Here is a 24,375-nt window from a genome sequence, read left to right on the forward strand (position 1 = left end):
GTAACTATATAGAGAAATATCATTGAACATGTTACTTTAAGTTATATAACTTACAACCATTTCACTATACCTGTAGTACTCTTGATAAGGACGTTACAGTAACATTTAACCATTTAATTTGCAAACTTAGTGTCCCACTGTAGTATAAATGTTTCTTTTCTTGACTAAGGCAAACCTGGGAAAGATTTGGCTTTCAAATTTCATTTTTCTTGGTGCGATTTTGGAGAGCTCAAGGATATAAACAGGCCTGTTGTACAATTACAAGGAACATGGTTGCATGTTTTCTTTTGTTGCTCCGTGTGAAATTATCAGAATTTGACGTTACAACTTCAACTCAAGTCACAGAGCCTTTAACTTTATAAGTAAATGGAAATTTGAAATATAGTGACTGTGAAATTTCAGACATTGTGGACAATAGCAAAGAAATTATGGCAGAACATGTTTCAAATAAATGACCTCTAGGTTTAGAAGTTTAATGCTATCCAGCCGTTAATGTACAGTATATAAAGGCTTTATAGGGCTGAACAGATTCTCTTTGTCATTGCCCAAAAATTTCCCAGTCAAATTTCTGTTAAACATTTATTTATGTAGCTTTAACATTTAATTTTTTTTTATGGATATTTGATCCTGAGACTGCAACTACAGTACTCTATTTTAATTTATTTATCACATGTGTTTTTTACATACATGTGTTAAAGTGTCTAGTCAGTATTTTATTGTCGTTATGTATGCAACTCATATTTAGACTGAATAACAGAGTGCTGTATGGATTAGCACAGGATGTATTAATGCATAATGGATTATAACATATACATCATATTTAAGCACATAACGGCATATATGTAAACACATAAGGGTAAATTGTTACGTAAAAGCTAAATTTTTCAAGAAAATTACATGTAGTCAAACTCATGCTGTGACAATACAAACTTCAAAATTGTAAAGACAACTCCTCCCACATATGTTCATTATTCCTTAATTGTGCAGAGAGAAACTAAGCCATTGGACTGTATTGTTTATCTGGCTGTCATAATACAGAACAATTTTGTGTTAGGGCTGCATGTTAATATAATACATATTGCATTTTGTGGACACAATGAAATAAAATCAAACTTGTTGAGTTTCTTTAAACATGGATTGTGCAAAGTTGGTTTTGTAAATTATGATGAATACATTAAAACTCTATAGAAATATATTATGAACATGAACCAAGACGATTATCAACTTGAGAGCCAGTTATTGAATTTGGATGCAGTGCAATATTTCAATTTTAATGGTTCTGTTCCTTAGGCCCAAATATTCATTGGTCATACAGTATAATATATACAAGTTAACAATTAAGTACAGGTACATTGTACAGTACAGTACATGAGTTCAGGGGACATTTAAATTGTTGATCGCTTCCTGGATTTGAGAGATATAAATGTGTTTCCACATCAGATAGTAATCATTAACCAAAGTGGTTTGACTACTGTAGCTCGGGTTCTAATGCAGAACCCATTGAGTCAGACGGAAAGCAATGAGGAATGCATCAATCGACGTCACAAAATCTCCATCTTCAGGACGTCGTCCATCCTTGGATTGTAGAAATTTACAACTTTAGGCTACATTTTTACTGATTTCTATTAGAAATTTGTAAGATGATGGATTACATAATTGACAATGTGCCATCCTGCATTGAAGAGCAGCTCGGTATAATCAGCAAATTTGTGTTTGAAAGGAGTATTTTTTTGACACATTGTGGAATTACCATTGACTTCAGTCGGACGACAAAGCAGGCATGCTTATTGTACTTAGATTATCCTAACACGACAACACAAAAATTCAATGTCACGTCATCCTATTGGTTAAGTGCTCACTTCAACTAAAGCGAAATATGATATTCTGCGGCAGCTCGGCGGTTAAAATCAGCAACAACAATTTGGTGCAAAGCCCAGTGCCAGTTGATAAGTCAAAACAATATGTATTTAATCCATTACTAACTTGTAAATCATCAATTTAATAGTTAGACAAGTTTGCTGGATAAATTGGATTATATTTTCTCCTATATACTGAAAGACAAAATCCTCAACAGTTGAAAATTCTGCAAGATTGTTTCAAAAGTCAGCAAAGCATTTTCCATCTGAGCATTTATCAAAATGTGTAAAAGGGGAAAGTGAGGGGAAGGGGTCAGTGAGGGGGCATGGGGAAATGAGGGGAAGGAGGAAGGCAGTGAGGCGAAAGTGAGGGGAATGGGGTAGGGAAATAATTTTAATAGTGTTCACATTTTATGTGGCAGTTTTGAATGTTCTAAACTGTCTCACATGAAATACTATAGTTCCTGTGAGCAATAGATACTGTACTATATACAAATTTGCACTTGCATAGCAATTTGCTGAGCATGCCACAGCATTTTGTGATGCGATACCCGATAAATATTCAAGGGCCGGGGGGGGGGGGTGAGGTGGGGCATCATTCCAGTAATAGACACCTCCCTTTGATGACATAACATTTTAAACTGCTCCCTTCCCACATTAAAAAAATGATGGCTACCCCCTTTTAGTATCTGTTCTGGAATAAAATAAAATATATATAAATAAATAAAAATACTGGAATTTTATCCTACAATTTCATGTGTGTGTGTGTACATGCATCTGTGTTAGTTTACTCATCACCAGTGCTCAGGCCTTGTGAATCGTCGTTAACCACATAGAATTTGCCGTGCCTGAAAATGGAACTAAATATCTCAAAATTAAAGTTGCACAGGAAAAAGAGTCTTTAATCGTGAAACTCCTTTTAAGCCTGTTCTTTGATTGTCAGATGTAATTTCTGTTTAAAGCACTGTTTCCCTTTTTTTCATTACTACTCCTGTGTGTGCGTTTACTGCGAAGTTTTGTGCTGTGATCATTGACCACAGGCTCAAAGCCATTTGCCAAAATATATCCTCTTGAATCGACTGCTGTAAGTTGTGACATATCTGTTGATATGGCAACAAGTTTCTGTGTTATCCTGTAAAAGAGTATGCTATATTCGGTCATTAAACTTAGCAAAGAAGAATTTTAAGGCAATTACAAAGTCAGGATGTAATGTACATTTTCGTTTGTTATGAACAGAACCAAAAAATGAAAATTAAATGAAATGAGATCAAGGAGACAAGATCTGTGGTCACGTATAAGTTCAATTCTGGAGAAGAGAGTCATATATGCTGTACATGTAGTAGGCATGAAGAATACAACGTGGGCTTGTAAATGCTGTGCTAACAAGCTCGCACACTGGTCAACAAAATAACAGGAAGAACAAAAAACATGATCTCCAACGTAATATTGTCAGTTATTACAAAATCATGCATAATATTAATAGAGGTTTAATGATACAAACTTGTCAAGACTTTTATTATATTACTCGATTTTGATTCACTGAAGCAGTGACCGAGAGACATTAAATTTTTAGTGGGAGTAGTGATGTGAAACATCAAGTGAGATGCAGAAATTGAAATTTTGTTCAAAATGTAAATGATATCCAACTGTACAAAGTTCAGTGAATGAGAAGTCTACTGGGCAGGTGATGAAAAGTACATTAGTATGGATGCATCATTAGAAATTTGTTGAAACAGCTGGTCTCTCAGCCCGTCATTTTTATCTCGAGAGTTGACCTTTTGACCTGTTGAATGTCAGAATTAACCATCTTACTTGTTTTCATTCCATCTCATGGGAAGAAGGGAAAAAAGGACATTGTATTGACAACTTCCAATCATTGCCAAAAAAAACATCCAAAATTTTGGCAAAATGTGCTAGCTGTGTATGAACAGTGAAAAGTTACCACTTTTGCAGAGTTGCTACCATATATGGTGGGTAAAAAGATCCAAAACTGGTAAAATACTATTTTAAGGAGATACTCTATTTGTGCTAAACTGTAGAAACTGCTGATTTAGTGTGCAAAATGTTTACCAATTTGCATTGTGTATATCAGTCGTAAACTTGAAGTCCCATCTAAGCTTCCTTACATCGAGGATTAATATAACATCACTTACTATATAACATTTTTTAAAAAACACCTCATATTGAGTGGTACCTCATTGTTATGGCAAAACGTATAGAGCACATTCACTAGTGTTTCTAATTACCTTTCATCTGTTGCGATATTTCTTTGGTCTAAATTTGTACATTTCTAAAAATGAGACAAGATGATTAATATTTGACTGAATAAATTTAATCTGATAACTCTCTGAAAATTCCTCAAGCATCAGACAGCGTGACTCCATGCTGTCAACCAAACTGTGAATTTATGAGTTCAAAGTACAGTTACATTTATCATTGTTTTGCAAGATGAGGATTGTCTTAGAATCTAACCTGAAGAATTACTGTACTTCTGGTCGCCCCAAAACATCCCCAAGGTAGATGAAATGTTTTAAGCATTGAAAGAAAAAAAATTAAATGGATACTGTAAGCCATGATTATTGTCTGAGTTAATAATAGCTGTTGGGGACATCATTTATGTCATCTTTTGTGTTAAATGTAATTAACATCACTTCCTAACTTACCTATCTCAGTACAACAACTGCACTTTCACTCCACAGTGTGTACCCTTTTTTTAGCAGCGCCCTTTCCAGGAGACAGGCCCATTCCTGTCTACCACCCTCCTTTTTCATTCTACCATCCAAAGCTTCAACATCATGAAAAGTAGTGCAAGTAGTTCTTCCTCGGATAACCTTTGGAAAATTTTTGTTTACTGTATGTACATATTCTATGATTTATTCATCTTCAGTAGAAATGTATTCCATTTCTAGTTCTTTTACAAGATGTTTAGCAACGCCTTCCTTTTATGCAATTCAACTCTATTTTTACCAATGATGGAAAGTAGGACATATGAAACGAAAAGAAACTGTCACAAACATATCATCGCTTGTAGCATGTATGCCATTAATAGCAAATGCATTATTTATGTCAAACTTTCATCATAACACCAGAGGAAGAAGATAGGTAATTTCTACATGTAAGTAAATCATATATTGTCTATTGGGGGGGGGGGGGGTTGGGGGGGTAACATGCTTAAAATGTGGTAACCTCTGTTTTAGCTGATATACTTTGATTGTTCGTTTTGGTAGCACAGTTGTAATATGATATGATTTATTGTTCAAATAGCAGTCTAACAGTAGTTTGTCTATTCTAAATATATCTCATTTCTTAGAAGGTTAAATCTGCTTAAGTCTTATAAGTACAGGTAGACATCTTGTATTACTATAGAGAAATTGTTAAAGGAAATTATAGCAGTCTATTTATATCTGCTGGTTTGTGTCTTTAAACAGATCCTATTTCTTAGCAGGTTCTTTTGTCTACGTTGATAGTTACTGTAGATCTCTTGCATAAACCAAGTAGAGAAATTGTTAAAGGAAAGTAGCAGTCTATTTATATTGACCAACTGGTCCTATTTCTTAGCAGGTTCTTCTGCAGATGTTTATAGGTACTGTAGATCTCTTGCATAAACCATGTAGAGAAATTGTTAAAGGAAAGTATGTATCTTACTTCTTAGCAGGTTCTTCTGCCTACAGTACGTTGATAGGTACCGTAGATCTCTTGCATAAACCAAGAAGAGAAATTGTTAGAGGAAAGTTTAGCCATCAATTTATATCTGGTGGGTTTGTGTATATTCTAAAAATATCTTATTTTCTGAACCGGTCCCTGTATCTGACATAAAGTACATTAGATATCTTTTTGAACTAAACATATCTCCAATTTGCCTTCCAGTCTGAAAACATGTTAGCGTTGATAAGCTAGTAATTTTGTCAGAAACGTCAGGCTTTGTTTGTAATGAAATCACATTGGGTAATTGAATCCATGCTTAATTAACTGATTGTCGTGCGTGACTTGGAATCCGCGGCACAAACAGTTAAGTGTTCACTGTCACATATCTTCCGTAATTGCTTCAGCAATCAGAGTATTTTCTCTCACTTTTTTCTCCCCCCCGCATCATATGAGCCTCTGTTAAATGCTAAAAGACCCCATGTTTGCTATCACTATTGGCAACCCTAACATCAATATTGCGTTTTTGTATAAAACTTAAAGTTCATACCAGGAAGAGTTGATAAAATGCAATTTACGATTCAGTTTCTCAAGTCTTGTCAGGTGGGCCTCTGTCGAGCTGATCATTTTGTAATTTACCGTCTATGCAAACAGCATGTGCATCGAAGCATATGTTGTGCTTATAATGTCAAAGGTAATTTACCCATTTATCAGAGTACTTTCCAAATCAACTTTTTAAGAACGTGTTTCTACTTTTTTCATCGGTCATCCATTCGGTAGTGTATTGAAACATGCTTTATTTAAAAACTGAACCGATAGTAACAATTGTCCACTGACATGTATGTATGAGATCAGTTTCCCCCACCCCCCCCCCTTCGTTTAAGAATTATTTTACTTCTGTAATCCTCAGCTTAAAGGTTAACAGTGTGGGCCCCAGATGTTTATCATGCTAAAAATTGGTTCTGAATCTCCAATTAATCTCCAGATTTTGAGAAAATTGAAAAAAAAAGTTGAAAAAATACTTCCAGAGTGGAAGTAAAAGTGCTTCTTCAAGTTTTCAGCATGATCACTGGCCAATATTTCACTTATTTGGGGTCGATAGTGATGACCTTTAAAGGTAATTGAACACTTTCTGCAGACTGCGAGAGAAAAACGAATGGTTTGGATGAAAGAGATATTAGTAATTTTTTTTGAGGTTGTGTACAATTGGTAACTTTTGATTTACCATCTCAAAGATACCTTAAGGTACCCCTTGTACGGGTTCTCTAAGCGGTATTGTGCATCCCAGTATAAACAGGATTGAAACCACTACAAGGCTAATATTGCCTTTTGAACGGCTAATCTATGTTCCAAAAATGTTATCTGAGAGACACAGAGAGAGAGAGAGACCAGAAGTAATGATTGTGTGAAAGTCTTAAGAAACAATTTGGCATCATATTTGGAATTTGTTTTTTATATATGTAATGCTCAATGCAGATTTCAGCATACAGATTTGTTATTTTCAGTTGTCAACTTCTGGCAGGGGTCTAAGCACTGTACTAGCTACCGCTTTCTCTTTGGCCTTTTGTAGCTGTTACATAATGGTCACTATACAGTATACTTTCTATCAGTCAGTCCTTTATTTCATTATATTCGTTATAAAGCCAACCATTGGTTTTTAATAAAGACCTCTGTCTTACTTTTGTCTCTCTGTCACATAGTTTTATCTTTTGTTATCATTAATTAGCAACTTTTGTGCTACACGAACTTTACTTGAATTGACCTCAATAAATGTGGCAGATTTATAAAAGATAACGGAGGGAAAAAATAAGAGATAGAAAGAAATATGGTAAAACTTGCTGGTTGAATGTTAGTCACTACTTCATAGATCTACGGAGTATTGACTCACATTCCACGATGGTGTTTATTAATTATATGAATATTAGAATTTATAATAAAGACAAATCATTATCTTTCTTGATATGTGAAGTTCTGCTTAAAAATCTCTGTTTTTCTTTATTCTTTGACAGAGAGAAGATACTCTCAGTATTCCAGCAAAGATTTGATTCAGTACGGAGCCTCTGCGACCTACTTCGCTCGAGTGTCGTCTAGCCAATGATTGTGACAGAAACCTTGAGCGGTTATATTATCGGAAAAAGTAAGCCGGACCATCGTCTCGATATTCACACATGCTTATTATGAGTTAACTCCCACACACAGAACATCTAAGTAGTCTTCTCTCTCTATGTGTTTCCCTTTTGGAGGTAGACATGGTTTTATTTTTAATGTTCCTTTGTAAAATGACAGAGACATGAGTATGATTTGCATTGATATTGTTTGCTGTATGCATTGCTGTCTAATTTCCTGTTAGTCTGGAGGTGATAAAGACAATGGTTGCTGCCAACATGGTCAATTACTTACTATACAGGTATGCATTGTATTTAAACAACGACACTTTGTAGTTTAAAAAAGGAAATATGAAATGGAACAGAGAGATAAAACTAAAAAAATTGACCTGTTTCTGGCATAAAACATAAATTGACGAATTAAAACATCTTTTTACAGATATCATGATAACTCCCATCATGGAGTCTTGTTCATCTTGCCTCTATGTAGCCTCCTTCATATTTGAGAACACAAGAGGGATTGTACACTTCAAGGATGATCAACTTCACTGGCAAATCAGGGATCATCCTTGTGAGGGGGGAGGGGGGGGATCCTGACCTGCAAGGGCAATCCAGATGGTAGTGTGAATGCTAGGGAATAGTAATGTGAATTCTAGGGGACTGTAGTGTGAAGCTAGGGGATTGTAGTGTGAATGCTAGAGGATTGTAGTGTGAATGGTAGGGGATTGTAGTGTGAATGCTAGGAGATTGTAGTGCCAATGCTAGGGGATTCTATTGCCAATGCTAGGGGATTCTATTGCCAATGCTAGGGGATTGTAGTGCTAATGCTAGGGGATTGTAGTGCAAATGCTAGGGGATTGTAGTACAAATGCTAGGGTTTGTAGTGCCAATGCTAGGGGATTGTAGTGCAAATGCTAGGGGATTGTAGTGCAAATGCTAGGGTATTTAGTGCAAATGCTAGGGGATTGTAGGGTGAATGCTAGAGGATTGTAGTACAAGTGCTAGGGGATTGTAGTGTGAATGCTTGAGGATTATAGAGTGAATGCTAGGGTATAGTAGTGTGGATGGAGTCCCTGGGCAAGAAATATTTGAACTAGTCCCAATCTTGCATGAAGTCTTCATTTTTCCTTTAGTATATTATGAGATTAAGAAAAGAAAAATCATTGCATACCTTCCCAGGCCAGTAGTTGAGTCCCAGCCCGCAGGGCAGTAGTCCCCCCCCCCCCCCAGACTTCCCTCTCATCAGACCTGACCTGGATTTGTTATATTACCTCCCTAAGGGAGACAAGATCCTGATAATCCTTGTGTTCTCAAATGTGAACAAGGCAGTTGTTCATCTTTTTTGTAACATAAGTAAAGAAAGTTTTCCAGGTTACTAATTATGTTTGGAAATTATAAAGTCATGTTATTCATATTGTAATATTTGCATAGTATTAGGGTACAGGTTTACCAGTCATTTCATTCACCATTATTCACTAATATTAAACAAGCATGAATTAAAAAATTTGTTTTATAAAGGTAATTATCATTATGACTGGGAAGTGAATTATGGAAGATTTTAAAAGCATTACAGAAAAACATGCACATATTTATCGTTGCTTTAAACTAAAGCACTATTCTTATTATTTACATTATTGTTATGTAAATTAGCTTTTTGCATTTTGGTTACCAATTTTCAGACGTTTTCAAAAATTAGCCACGTAGTTTTTCAAAATATTTCAAATTTCATTAGATCCAACCTTTAGACCCTGTTAAAGACGTTTTCACTACCAAAAATGTAAATTTAGTTAATATTTATGGAGAAATATTGTTTTTGACTCACCCAGACACTTTGACATGCGACTAGCAAAGTGGACATTTCCAAAATGTTGCACTTTTCATTCATGTTTTGAAATAACACATTCATGAATTACAGTGAATGAGTTGCATTGTAACTAGGTTTCGATATAGAATCCTCTCAAGAATGTCTCAAAGTCAATGCAAAATGGTGCTAAATTAATTGTGGAATGAAAAGACTTCAAAGTCAATTACAGTGTATTTAATAGAAATGCATATAATATGGGATATTGATGGAATAGAAAAATTCATTTATTTAACTCAAAAAGAATAAGGTGTTTAACATCTGTGCAATAATCTGTGAAAATTGTCTTTGTCTTTATCTAAGCCTTTGATTTTGCTTGTTTGTTGTTCTCTAATAAACAAGCAAATAAGGTGTAAATTTGTAATCAAATATTTATTTCCCATGGCATGACCTAATGTCACCTGACCTCTATGAGTTGAAGAATATGCAATGTGTTACTGTTTGTGTGTTTTTCTGAAATCTTCTCTCTTTTTGGGGAAAAAGTTTATAAAAAGGATCAAAATTAAAATAATTGTGGATTTGTTACCATTAACTGCAGTTTAACATCATTAGTATTGAAATCCATCGATATGGGGTAGAAAATAATTAATTATCTGACATTTTGATAACTTTTGTGAAAGTGATACAATTAATGCAATTATCAGTCATGGAGAGGTTGAACAATCTGGCAATATGCTCCCAAGTCATCTACCGAGGTATGAAGGCATTAATAGGGTAATTGTTTTCTAATTAGTATCGATGACTTTGAAGGTTGTAACTTGTTGTAGAATATTTTGTCATGGGACACAAAGATCAAAGGTCATTTGAAGTCTAAGCACCTTGTAAACAGGATACCTCAATAAATTTGGCATTGGTGAATCTCAGACTTGTCGATAGATTTCCTTCTAATAACAAGGTCTCGTTTAGTGTTTTATCGATAGGGCAGATTTGGGTTCCGCTTCAAGTTTTTGAAAGCGCACAACATGTATAGTACCATGCTGAAATTGTAGACATAAATCGACCCATTCAGCAGCATGTTTAGGCTATAAATTTGGTCCATAATTAGGTCTTAACACTCAGGTTTGTTGACTTTGTGATAATATCCTGGTATTTTGTGTAGGGTTGAAAGAGGGCGGGGGGGGGCAGGCAGGCAGGCAGGCAGGGGTTTGAAAATCTCACACCCTGTGTAATAATGGGCATGATATAATAATACCCTCTTTTCCTTTTTGAAAGATCACATATGTGTTGTTGTGTTTCATAAGTATTCAGATCAGAAATGTAGATCTATGCATTTATGATATGAAAGAAAATAGTCTTTTATAACATTTAAAAATACAGTACTTTGCATATCTTGTATATATTCAAATTATCTGATACGTAAGAAGGGGAGTTGTTTATCTTAAATAATGCTTTTTTCACAATTAGAAAATACAACTTTAAGTTTTTGTTTGTTTACTGATATGCATGCATGCTTACGGTGAGAACATATTCAGGGTTTGTGTGTACTGAACATGCTTTTAGGTTGAGTTAGAATGTTTAAAAGCAAACTTGGCTTTGTAATTATTTGACAAATTTAGTCAGATGAAATTGATATCGTTTGTATGACAATGGTAAACATATTTGAGATTTCATTTTACAATGGCTCTTTAATCTTCAATTATTTGATCTATTTTACATCCAAGTATCTTCCCTCCTAAATATCCATAGGATATGTTCTTTTGTGTGAAACATATATGGGAAGTAATTTCACTCTTTTGTTCATGAAAAGCATTTCCTTTGCGTGAAGCCTCTTAATTTAATGTCTAATTGTAACGAAACTATTCCATTAGTCTGATACATTTGTCCTGACAGTCAACTTACGCTGCCAAAATTAAACTCTTTTATTATCAAGTTTGTAGTTTGTGTTGATATCATAGGCTCAATGCTTGACACTGTCACAGGAATGGTAATATGGTACTTGGAAACATTGTTGCTTCAGTCCACAACAATTGCAATACGAAAGATGAAAATTAGCTGTAAAATCCAATTTGTTTGCATGATGTCGATAATAAGGAGCTGGCCAATGTTAGTAACCAGTTTGGTCCTGTGGATATAGATGGAGAGGTAATCAGATAAATGTGTAAATATTCTCTGACTTGGAAATGATGCAAAGCTACAAATGGACATAAAACGTTAGTTTTTAAACAATTTTTCTGGATTGTCTTTCTTTTCTTTGTGTGGTTTTCACTTTAAGCTCTTTAAAGAGTAAGAGATGAGTCTTGTTTAATTCTTTAAAGTCCTACTACTGGAAAATTGTTTCAATATTAGCTCTGCTTTTTTATATTTTTGTTTATTGGATGGAAGAGCCATGGTTGGAGTGGAAGGGTAGCACAGTTCTGTGAAAATCCTCAAAGTGCCCCTTGTTGTACATCAGAAGAGATTTACTTCGATCCTCGCATACCTGTCTCCCCACAACCTTAGCACCCTCATTCTTCCGTGCCTAGAATGTCCTGGTAACCTTTTAACACTGTGCACCCTCTACGACCGGCTCCTCTGGTCACCGCCCTTCCTTCTCATTCTACCACCCAAAGTGTCTCGATCGTTATCTTCTAGTGGATATTTTTCCATCGGATTTCGTCCACATTTGGTTTCCAGTTTTGTGAAAATCCTCAAAGGGACCCTTGTTGTACATCAGAAGAGATCTTTTTGTTAAATGTTCATTAAAAGTAAGTTTTGTTTTCTATATTTGTAAAGTAATCAGTGCCTATTTGATTTTCAGACAGTACCGTTTTGTTGAGATACTAAGAAAACTCATTAAAAAGTGTCCTTTAGTTGAGAATTTAAGGTAAAAAAAATCACAAAATATATTTAACAATTGTAGTTTTGTTGAAGGACATTCAAATACTTGTTTTTAATAATAATAATCAGCAGTATTTTTTTATGACGCTTAAGCGACCACGAATGTGGGAGAAACTCTCAAGGGCTTATGGAATACAACTTACAAGTCGATTCCAATTCAACATTTTAACAAAAAGTTGGAAAGCTTTTCAATTTAGAAAGTCATTTCAGATGGGAAAACCCTAGATTGCTCTTGGATGAAAAACCCACCTTACTATGACCCGGCCGGGTATCGAACCCGAAATCTCCCGATTGCTAGGCCTCATTGCTTCAAATGCCACCGCCTTGATCCACTCGGCCACAGCACCGGTGTTTTGGGGCGTTTGAGTGTACATGATGTAAAGGATCCATTTTGTCTGGAACTTTATGTAATATTTTATTTTACTCCTTAAGCCAAAGATACTTATCCCACTGCCATCAAAGTATGTGCTCCCTTCCGCCAGACTGAATCTTCCTCCGCTTCCTCCGATTATTTAAACCAAAAAAATATTTAATCTAGTCGAGAAGATGTCTATATGGAAGAACAAACAGTAAGCACGATCCGACAGTCATACTGAATAAACGCCCATGCAGTTATAAGTGCTCCGGACCTCACAACAACCATAACGTGACAACTTATTTACCCCTAAAGCACCTGGAAAAATTCCAAGTATTTATAAAAAAAAAAGAGATCCGATATGATGGTCGGCTGAATGCTTTCGAACCAAGTGTGGATAAAAACAAACATTTACAACGATATTTCAGCCTTATAATATATACTAATTCGTCCACCTACTGTATAAAGATGTTGAGAAGCATTTTTTTTTATGCCCTAAAAGCACTTTCTTTTTTTCCTCATGTCAGATGAGATATAACACTGTTAAGAGGATGCATGTATTCGCAGTTTTTGTGTGGAAATGAGAAATTGAATGCATGTTATAATTGCTTCCATGACTGATTCTTGATTAAGTCTCTTGGGTCTCAGACCTTTGCCGAATCGTTTAATTATAAGAACTGTAAACAAAGGTAGAAATGTCCAGAGAGCTGATTTACATGATATATTTGGTGAAACTTCCCTGCGTATAAAGCTCAGCTTAGTGTAGTAGTGGTCTTTACACTGGTCTTTCACATATCAGCATTTCAATCTTACGTTTACAATTGTATTTTATTCTATAACTTTATGATCTCCGAGGTGATTGTATAATAAATGTTAAAGTTGATAGTTACATCATATCTTCCATATGTTTCTTTGGCAAAGTTCATGCAGGTGTAAAAGTTAATGCAATAACAGAGAAATGGGCAGAAATTCCATACAAAATATGTTTTCAGTTTATTCAGCGGTTACAATACAGATTCCGAGGAAAACGTCTCAACCATGTGACGTGTCGAATCCAAGACAGGGAACGTTCGTTCTCACGACAACAGTAAACAACAATAACAAAACTTCGAATATAAGACTATATACCTTACAATGTAACTAAGCAGAAGTCCATTATTTAAATTATGCTTTCAATGTATCTCTTTTAAGAATGCTAATGAACTCCCGTGTGACTCAACCTCTTGCAAGAGGTCGAGAGAAGGACGTAGCGTAGCTGGAACGATTACTTAATTAGCCTTCGCAGAAAGTATTTTCTTGTTCTTATACGTCAGTTTTGTTTAAGGACCTCATGATAGCATTCTAACAAGGGGAAACAGATGTTTCTCTGAAATGGTTATTAGGTGAATAATCTTGGAAAACATGAATTATCGTTAACAGTGAAGAATTTTGATTGCCCGAATGAACAGTATCCTGAGAAACTGTCAAACTATAAATTGTCTGCATGGTTAGGCTTTAAAACCTCTTTTTGTTATGCCTCTATGTAATCAAAGGAGTATATAGTCTGTCTGCCAGTACTGACCATAATTTAAGTCAGCAACAGGCTATGACAGTTTCTTTTTACATCTTTCCACTTCTCATTTGCCTTTTCTGTCCGCGCACCTGTTGTGATTTGTGCCCCTATTGCAAAAAACCTATACCTATACTATAAAGTTAGTATACGGGGAGCGGCAATAAATAAAGGTGATAATTAAATTATGCTCTTCTGCAAAAGCTGCCTCTTCTACGAAATGTTTGGGGGAACTCCCAATTAAAAGGGTAGACCAGAGGAAATTTTTTAATTTGACAGATGGAAAAGGGGAAACATATTCTAAGTATCCTGGTGAACATTGCATTCAATTCCTACGTCCGTCATCACGATGACAACATTTAAAGTTCAAACGTCTTGCAGTATAGAAGTGAACTTGGAGCAAACAAGTGTGATATCATAGAAGCGCAACCACAAATTCGTTTCATGTTTATCTGCAAAATTTAATTACGACTTTGTCTTTTTCAACTCTATATGTTTCTTAAATGCATTATGAAAATGAGAAGAGACCATTCTTTAGAACTGACTTTCCCGCTTCCCTTCATATTTCAGCTGTATCGTAATTGACCCTGGAGTTGTACACCCCCACTGACCCCACACCTTTCGCTAGGCCTGTAATGTCAATGCAGCCCTAGTAACCTGGAATGTTTCTTATAGGTACGCTCATTCAGCCTACTATATATAGTATACAATTCTTCACCAGACAACGAACAAATATGAGAAATCTCTTAATTTTATGCCGTATTCCGTAGACAAAGTATACACTCATATCTAAAAGAGAAATATATTCCACGCTGTTAATTTAAACCCATCTTAATACCTTTATGCTAGCTCGAGATATGGTTGGTTGAATGTTATCTATTTTCACAGACTAATCCCTCGATTCCTTCCAGGGAAAATGGATCACATCATGTACATAGGTGGTCTATATAGTGCCATCAAGGTAGATATTTCTTCAAAAGCTTTATCTTCTCATAATTAATCATTTATCAGTCTTCTTCTTATTTTATCCTTGAATGTTGAAATGTTTGCTCTATAGCTGTCAATGTTTCTCTGTGTTTAAGAATTTCATCAAAATGCCACTTTTTTTGTTTATGTATATAAATGAATGTTAGTTCCCTCTGTGCGTATACGTCAGTGCAATGTTATAAAGAACCAAAAAAGAAATCTTTCTTCAGCTGAATCGCAGTTACGACGTCATTCCCTCTCCTGTTGCCTGATGCCTTCACAAATAATTAATATATTTGAAAAATTTATATCTTCGCCCCACGCAAAATGCTATGAGGATGTATATAATTGTGACCTTAAGATGCAGAAAATTGCCAGCATATTTGTTGAGTAATCAACTGAATCCACCAGAATATCCTTGATAACGATGTCATCAGGTATTAACTTCAAAGAACTTACAAAGAAAGAAATCAATGTATTTGTGCGACACCCACAACAGTTTGTGTAGGGCTAAATAGTGAACAACTCGCACATAATTCTCTTATAGCTTACAGCGTATATCCAACTAAGCTGTATGTGGTATACAGTAATATGACTTCGTCTGAGCCATACGCAAATTTAAAAACAAAAGGAATTGCAAAATGCAGTCACCTCTCTCTTTCTCTCTCGTATAGAGCCAACCTCTCTTCTTAAAACTGTCACAGCAAATTGTTACGTTGCTTATCACATGCATGTGATCGAACCGTACGAGGTAAAATCGAGGCTATATCGTGAGACATATGACGTCCGTTTGCTTTCCTAGTCAACAAGAAACCTATAACCATATCTTCTCCTTGGTCAGCATTTCAAATTTCAGCTGGCGCCGACCAGAGTTAAAGAGGAATATATTAAGATAATTTGGGGGTTTGGCTTCGTGATGTTGTTGTTGCTTTCTTAATATGGTTTTGAAACTGTCCATTGTTGTTCTATTGTATTACATACCGGTATTGCCCAGTTTTCAAAATTAAATTTTAATTTTCAAACGTAGCCAGCAGTTGTTTTGAACCAATATAGTTAAGAAATGCGTGTGAGTAACTACGCAATCAACGAATTGCATCAGCGCACCATATTTTATCGGTGATGAAATTAAATAATTTATAAGATATTCCCTCAAGACTAATAAATCAATATTGACCGCAGTTAATAAGACGGGGTTTAATGAAATGGGGGGTTGAAATATAGTAATATAATAACTTAGTTCATAATCCGACTACTAAAATTTTCAGACGTTTCGTTTTGCATACGATGAGTACTAAAATGTTAAAATTAAATAAATATATAAGTTGATAAACCAAGACTGTTCGACGAAATAATTTTGAATCTTGCCACAAAATCTTGACGGTAAATCTGTAAAAAATGTTCAGTGAACAAACAAGGTAAAATATCTGGTAGCCGTTTTCTCTGTGCTGCTGCAAGGCCTGTTACATGCAAGGATAAACTTAAACGTGAAAACTATCAAAGATTAACTATCTATTATAACAGGTTTATTATTAATTTTTTTCTTCTTCCTCGTAAGGGTCTCGAGAAGCCCAAAGCTAAATGGTTAACAGATCAAACTGAAGAAGTAAAAAAACAAAGGGTATAACGTGTTCTTTCTTCATTTTGAAATGCGGTCGTCTGCTCCTTGTAAACAGCTGCTTCTTACGTCATTAACTTGCAACACCTGCAATAGGAATTCCAGTGTCAACAAGACACAGAGATGACTGATAAATGTCACTTGGGGTCATCTTCTTCTTATTATTATTATAGGCGTCATTAAATTCGGCAGTTTCCAAACTTATTTCCGTATATAGTTAGGTTTATAAAGTCAGATCATTGCAACCGGGTGGGAGTGGGACAGGGGGAGTGGGTGGTTGAGGAAGAAGAGGGCTTCGGTCTGAACGGGCACAGTGAGTATAACAATGTAACATTGATTTGAAGAGTAAACTTAGTACCTTAGCGCTCTCCGAAAAATTTGATCCTCTGTGCAATTCCGTACCTCAAATTCCAGTTATTAAATGTTCTTTTATTTTTATTCAACAAAAGTGAGTATTTCACGGACATATTTTCTTCATTTTACAACAACAGGCAGGCGCGTAGCCAGGAATTTTCCAAGGGAAGGGCGAAACTGTAGATTCGGCATTGCAAACTATAAGCGTAGCGCCAACATGAAAATTTTGGCTGAAAATGCCTCCCAGATCGCTAGAAATGGCACTTCCCAGGCCTTTTAAGTTGCATCTTAGCATTTTCTCTTTTGAAAATACTAGCGATATCATAAAAACATTTAAAAAAAAAAGTAGCCAAGGGGGGGGGGCGGCTGCCCCCTTCGCCCCCCCCCCCCTTGGCTACGCGCCTGACAACAGGGTACTTTTTTTTTAATTGCAAAATGGAAAAAGGGATATTTTTTTTGTTACAAAAACGGAGCACTTCCTATTTACAAAAGGGTCATGCAGATGGTACACGACCAAATTGTTGATTTGCTGCTTCGTCAACAAATGTACATTACACAAAGTTTTACTTCACTCTATCTTTCAGTGACACTTGGCAATGTTAATGTTTATCTATGGGCGTCCGTCATGGGCGGAGCGGTAAGGGTGGGGGAGTGGGTGACTGGGAACCGCTGGAAATCTGAATAATAGAATAGTGCTCTTTCGTTCAAAATATGATCAAATCGTTAAATTTTGGCTATGAACCAGTTAACCGGTTAATTATTTTTTATTTTTAAACCATTCAACTGATTAATTCTTTAGACGGTTAACCGGTTATTACCGCAAGAAAATTAGATATGCTTCCCCACCCCCCCCCCCCCCTCTGCGGAATTCCATGTAGTAATCATATATAGTTAGAGGGATGGATGATATTCTGTCCATCTGTAGCCTAACATCACTATAGGTAGATCTATATCGATCAACGCCATATTGTTATTGTGAAAATCTCTATTTTGCGATTCATATAAAAGGTTGGTGGAGATTGTACAATTCCTTTAGATCCAGCTCGACCGCCGTTGTAAATTATATACGGTGACATGCAAAGAACAACGGAGAACTTGTGAATGCCATATATGTAGAAAATAAATATACTTATATAGCCTATATAAAGGGGAAGGTTAGAGTACGTGAAACATAAACAAAAAGAAAGAAAGAAATGAAGGACTATATGATTCTTTGCCTTTTTTTACAAACTCAGTAGGAGATTTTATCAGTTTCTGTCAGCAATTGGTAAAGCATCTGTAAAATCTTCGTAAATTAAAGAGACTTTAACATTTCTGTGCATCTCTATACATACTGTGTATATTACGTATTTGCACTGCAGGGGATGTACCAGTTAGTACTAGTTACATGCAAATTTGTGCAGCGATAGCGCAATTGATACCGGCACCCCACTGCACTGTTTTCCGAAATTTTTGTAATTGTAATTTGTGTGCATGTTTCTTAGCTGCGTTCCAGCTAAAAACAACTATTTTGTTAACGTTCAGGTGTCGTCGGGTGGGGGTGTAGTTCGATTTCTAGATCGACTATAATTTTATTTTTCTTTGAATAATATCAGATGCCTCCTCGCTCCTTCCGTCTCGCGTTTATTCCTTTCTAGTTTTTTTTATTTATCATTATTTCAATTTTTAATTTCGTTTAGGACAAAGGAGCTGAAACAACTAAACTTTCCTTTCTTTGTTCATTGTATAACGTCTGTGTTTTCATAAAGTATGTAGTTTGTTCAACGTCGACAGTTAAAAATAGCATTCCACGTCATGCTGACATAAGAAAAACTAGTCGAAAAGAAGACGTTGAATCTTATAACAAATCTAATATTTCCAAAAGAAAAGGAAAAAGAATTAGGAAACAGACGAATACAAAAGAATAAGTCAGCTATAAGTGACCAAGCGCCACTTTATGTGTTTCTGTTCTTTATAAAGTTTCACGAAGGATTATCATTACAGAAAACATCGGTTTCATTCAAAACTGACCTTTCTTGAGACTTAACGAGTGTAAGACATAACAGGGTTTATCAGAGGAGAATAGCTTTGTCTTTTGCCAAATAATAACTGTGTATAACACTCCCTTGTCGAATCATTCCACTCCAAAGAAACCCTACCCTCTATACCAGTCAAATAATCCGGGATAGTGGCGAATATTATACAGTCTTATTTCCAGAGAGGACGAATTCACACCTATTTAGCTCTTCCACTGATAACGACGACTCTAACAAAACAAGGCATGACATTTAGCAAACAGTAACTTCTAGCCAATATAACCCTACTGTTTAAAGAAATTGAGCAAACACTGGGTACGTAAATTATGCATTCAACCAAATTTTGGTACAAGCCAAATTAAAATTACGACCATTTTAAACCAATTTAATTCCCCCAAATGTGATCGATTGGTCACATTTATCCGCAGTTTACATTCTATTGAGAAAGAATTTACCTAATATGGGGTTATATAGACATGCATACCTAGTATAGAGTAAAATACTCGGTACTCGTGTACCGTAGAAGCCGTACTGTAAAGTATTTGGTACTTTTAGCCCCCCCCCCCCACCCATCCGCCTTTTATCTCATCTCTCCTCCTTTCCTTCTCACCTCCATCGATGACTCTCCTTTGTAATCCCCTGCAGCTCCTTCAGCCCTCCCCGCCGCCTTTGATCTCATCTCTCCTTCCTTCTCAACTCCATCGATGACTCTCCTTTGTAATCCCCTGCAGCTCCTTCAGCCCTCCCCCACAGCCTGTTATCTCATCTCTCCTCCTTTCCTTCTCACCTCCATCGATGTGTTCTAATCAGTTCATTGTTCTAATTAACATGCTCGCATGTGTTTTATCCATTCAAAATACCGTCATTATATGAGACGGTAACGATGAATAGGTTAAAACTGTCTCCAATGAAATGTTCCTTCAAGTTCGTGGCCACAAGTGCTCTCCACTGAACCAAACTAACAACTAATGATAATGTTATATTATCATTTCGTCTTCAGTTAAAAGTCATTTTTGGCATAAAAAAATGATTACAATTGTATGAATGTCTAGCATATTAATAGGTGCCTTCGCGACACGATGACCACTAAATGAGCTGCAGTATAATCTATCATTCTTTACTTAGTTGCCCTCACAACTCCATCCAGTTATGTGAGCATAATAAATGGCATAAAACAGGTAGTTTGTTTTGGAATCTTCCCTGAAAGAATTAAGCATTTGCAGATGCCACGGGGTTTCGACAGTTCTTGTTGTATCTCCAAATTTCGAGAAGTTTTATTTCAAAATTTCGAAGCTCGTTTCTTTGAAATATCGACTTCTCTTTTATCGATCTTGTGATATTGACTAAAAAGGATGTTTTGTCTGGACACTTCTTCACAACATATGTCTCGAAATTGCCATTTTGCTGCCGAAATTTCGGTAGTAGTTACAGTCTAAAAATTGGAATCGCCCAGTCAAAAAATTGCTAATTTTAACAGTCCATTGTCTGTTCATGGCTTCTTTTTGTCTTTCTGGGTTTTTTTGGCGGATTTGAAACTGTTGTTAGAAATGGTCTTCTATATTCGCTTGTATTAAGCAGACTAATGGGATTAAAATGTTTGGATGGTTTTGGCACTCAGGCAAAATCTTATTTTATAATGTGATTGCTAATTCCATACGATTTCCCGCGAGACGATACTGTGTGACCTTACACGCAATGCAAGGAAAAACTGCAAATAAGACAAATTAAAATATGACTTTAATGCGAGCAAGTGATGGCAAGTATAGCAGCTCCCTGAAAGTATAGTTCATACATTACGTTTTTCAAAACAAAGAGAATGAATTTATATATATATATATATATATATATATATATATATATATATATATATATATATATATTTATATGTTTATATGTTATATATATATATATATATATATATATATATATATATATATATATATATATATATATATATATATATATATATATATATATACATATATATATAGGACTATGCCGTATGTTAGGCTACATTGTGCATACTCTAGATAGTTCGATCCACTGCTATCAAAGCAACGCTTAGAGTGTATAATGATCTAAATTCACTACAATGTAGTTCATTGGTTTATCTGTTCATGTTTAATAGATTATTCGCGCATGGCAGTCAAAGTAAAACTACATATTGACGAGGAATATATTTTACACTGTTAGCTGAAACATTTATATTGTCCCATACTCGAGATATTGTTGACTGAACAATGAATTGAAAACGGAACTGAACAGAAATATCCATCTCAATATTGAATCAAGTATATACTAACATTTTAAAAGCTACCGGGTGTCGTCTCGAAAACGAAAGCGTTGACGCGTAAGTTATAAGAAACACAAATAGGTCTGATTTCATGCTTATGCGATGTTGACCACTCACTGAAAGAATATCGAAAAATAAAACCAGAAATGAAGAGGAAGAAGAAGAAGGACAAATACCTACCAACTTCATAAACATGTGCGAAGAAACACTGTATCGTGTTGATGGTATCGTGTTATCACCCGTAACAAGTTTGCACCATGCAAGATGGACAGTCAGATTTTATAGTAACTGATGAGTATAGATTCAAATTGCTACAGGTCCATGTTAGCCTGAGATTGGTATCAAATTAATATCGCCTGTAGGTATCCGGTTTTCATTTTGTTTTTCTTGTCGAAGAAAGACGGATATTCTTCATATCTTATATTATAGAATTGGACACATGGATGGTTGTGTGTTTGATCGTCCGAGGCTCTCCACTACATCTTTGATCTAAATTCTCCGCAGAATAAGAGAAAACCCGTCACACGCATTTACGGAAGGAAGTTCTTTAATTTTGTACAGTCTTCTCTCTGAAATATTTAAATTGTCATTTTATATGATTTTTAAATGTACTTTGTTTTTGTAACTATAAAGCTATTGTCTTGGTTACGGGACAGGTCAAGGTATACAACTTCAATAGTATCGCATAATATAGGCATTCAGACTGTGTCGAGAATATACAAGAGTAATGAGGATCACTATAGTAGCCTACAAGTTCAAGAATATCTGTCACTTTTAAATATCCAGATTTTTAAAAAGTTCTGGAATATTCGAAAAACATTTTTTTTTCTGTTCAGAAAATAAGGAATAATGATTTCGTCTCATCGCGATGTCGTGTAATGGCCTGCAATATGATTGTTTCTCTTCAAGAATCCGTAGCATGAGATACAGGTAAAACACGTGCTGCGTCAAAGGTGAATCCCTTTAGCTCCCGAAAACAAAATACGCGAGGGATGCATGGCTGTAAACTAGAACAGGTTAATTTGACATGGAATTTACGCAAATCGAGACGTCATGGGGTAGGGTGGGGTTCGTACACGACTTTATATATTAAATGAAAGATCAACACATATTACACAATGTCAAATATAGCCTAATGCAATAAACGGGAGTACGCAGTTAACGCAGGAAACTTTCAAAACCTTTGAGTTTATTTTCCTGAATCTTTTGCTCTATAATTGGTTAATTCGTGCCAGGTAGGGGTTCTCGCTACACGTGTACCAAGCACGAGCAACGCGAATACGGTGACATAAGAAAGTTTGATGAATATAGAGGGAAACGTGGCCTGGTTGTTTAGGGAGAAATCATTGTATAACATGCCCGGTGATAGCCTTAGGCATTATTCTGCAGACTTAATTAAACGTCACTGCTGTGTTATACTTATGTTTGTGCGGAAGACTTGTTATGATTGATCTCGCAACTACGTTATAGGGAATAAAGAAATATCATCCGTAGCGAATAAATCAGTCATTGCAGGCTTTGGCTTAAAGCAGCTTGTATATAAGAGAAACAGATGCAAAGATCACCGTTGATGAGGTGAAACTTAAGACAACCCTTCAATGCATCTCATCCTAAAATATGTTTAATGTTTTATGCTTTATTTAAAGGCGGTGGATACCGAATGACGAACGATCAAATGAATGTATGAATACATGAACGAACCCAACCAATGAATGAAGAAGCTAATTAATTATTCAATGAATGAACTATTGAATCGGTAATGAATGAGTAAAGCAGGGAATGAATGAACAAATGAATGAATGAACGAACGAACGAACGACGAAATGGATGAATGAATAATTAGTTAATGAATGCATGAAGGAACGGATGAACGAATTGATGAATGAACGAACGAATTAATAAATAAATAAATAAATAAATAATATTATTAATTTATGAATGAACGAAACGAACCAAAAATAAACCTAAAATAACCTTGTAAAAGCGTTATATTAAAACTTCGGATAAAATCCAGTAGATAACACAACGCTTGCTTCTATGCTATGGTGGAGAAACACGCGTTATATAGCTAACATGAGTTGCTGTATTACGTTTTATGTTTGCTTTGGGCAAACAAAATAAATCGCAGAATCCAATGATCACCGGGTGGATGTGTGGGCTAAGGAGGTATTAGTGGGGTGATATGGGTTGACTTCCTTGCCCACACCAGCCCCCCCACCCACCCATACTTTGTCATGACACCACACCATAAATCTTACTTTCCTTAATTGCGTGTTCTCGGCTTTAGTATTGTCTATTATTGAATTGTCTTAATTTCATGTTGTATCGTATATGTGCTGCTCTATCGTGTGGGACTCCCTGATGATGACGTCATCTTTGGTTATATAACCACTGCCTAATTCCCACTGAGACTGAAATTTAATCAAATGTAAACTAACTTAGCTCCCCTGTTTTTGACGTCTTTGCCTTTAATCCGATGTAGACTAACAGTTTTCAAACCCTTTGAAATTAGGAAGTTAGTCAAATTAGATTTCCCTATAGAAAATGCCATTATGAAGTTCACGTTGAAAGCCACGCAGAGGAAAGCGTGCATCGCCACATGTCAAACGTTCCTTGAAATATAAAGCGTGTCATTTTTTATGTCTCTTTCAAGGGGAATGTATTCATTGTTATATTTCTTCCCGCGATTACGTTACGCAACAGTTACACGTGCCTAATAACCTCACACTCTCCAGTTTATGGAAGAGTTGAAGTTTGCACATAAGGACCTTTTTGGGAAGTTCTTTTTTCAAGTTTGATGTTGTAAACTGCTTTAAATCAATTTAGTAAATTAAGACAAATATTCCAACCCCCTCCCCCCCCACCCTTCCCACCTTGATAACATCTATGATTTATTTTACAATTTTGTTCAAACCAATTGGAGCCTGCTGTTCGTTTCTCATAGTTT

General features: G+C 35.6%; 1 protein-coding gene across 5 annotated transcripts in view; it reads left to right on the forward strand.

The window, feature by feature from the left end:
* Positions 1-10,864, forward strand: part of LOC139966377 (solute carrier family 25 member 44-like) — a 34,295-nt gene extending 23,431 nt beyond the window's left edge. For all 5 annotated transcript variants that reach the window (XM_071969305.1, XM_071969304.1, XM_071969306.1 and 2 more), the window contains exon 5: positions 7,508-10,864. The gene's annotated coding sequence lies outside the window, so the exon portion shown is untranslated. The remainder of the gene's footprint in view (positions 1-7,507) is intronic.
* The last annotated feature ends 13,511 nt before the right edge of the window (positions 10,865-24,375 follow it).

The sequence above is a fragment of the Apostichopus japonicus genome, chromosome 4 (assembly GCF_037975245.1).
Source record: "Apostichopus japonicus isolate 1M-3 chromosome 4, ASM3797524v1, whole genome shotgun sequence".
Classification (NCBI taxonomy): Eukaryota; Metazoa; Echinodermata; class Holothuroidea; order Aspidochirotida; family Stichopodidae; genus Apostichopus; species Apostichopus japonicus.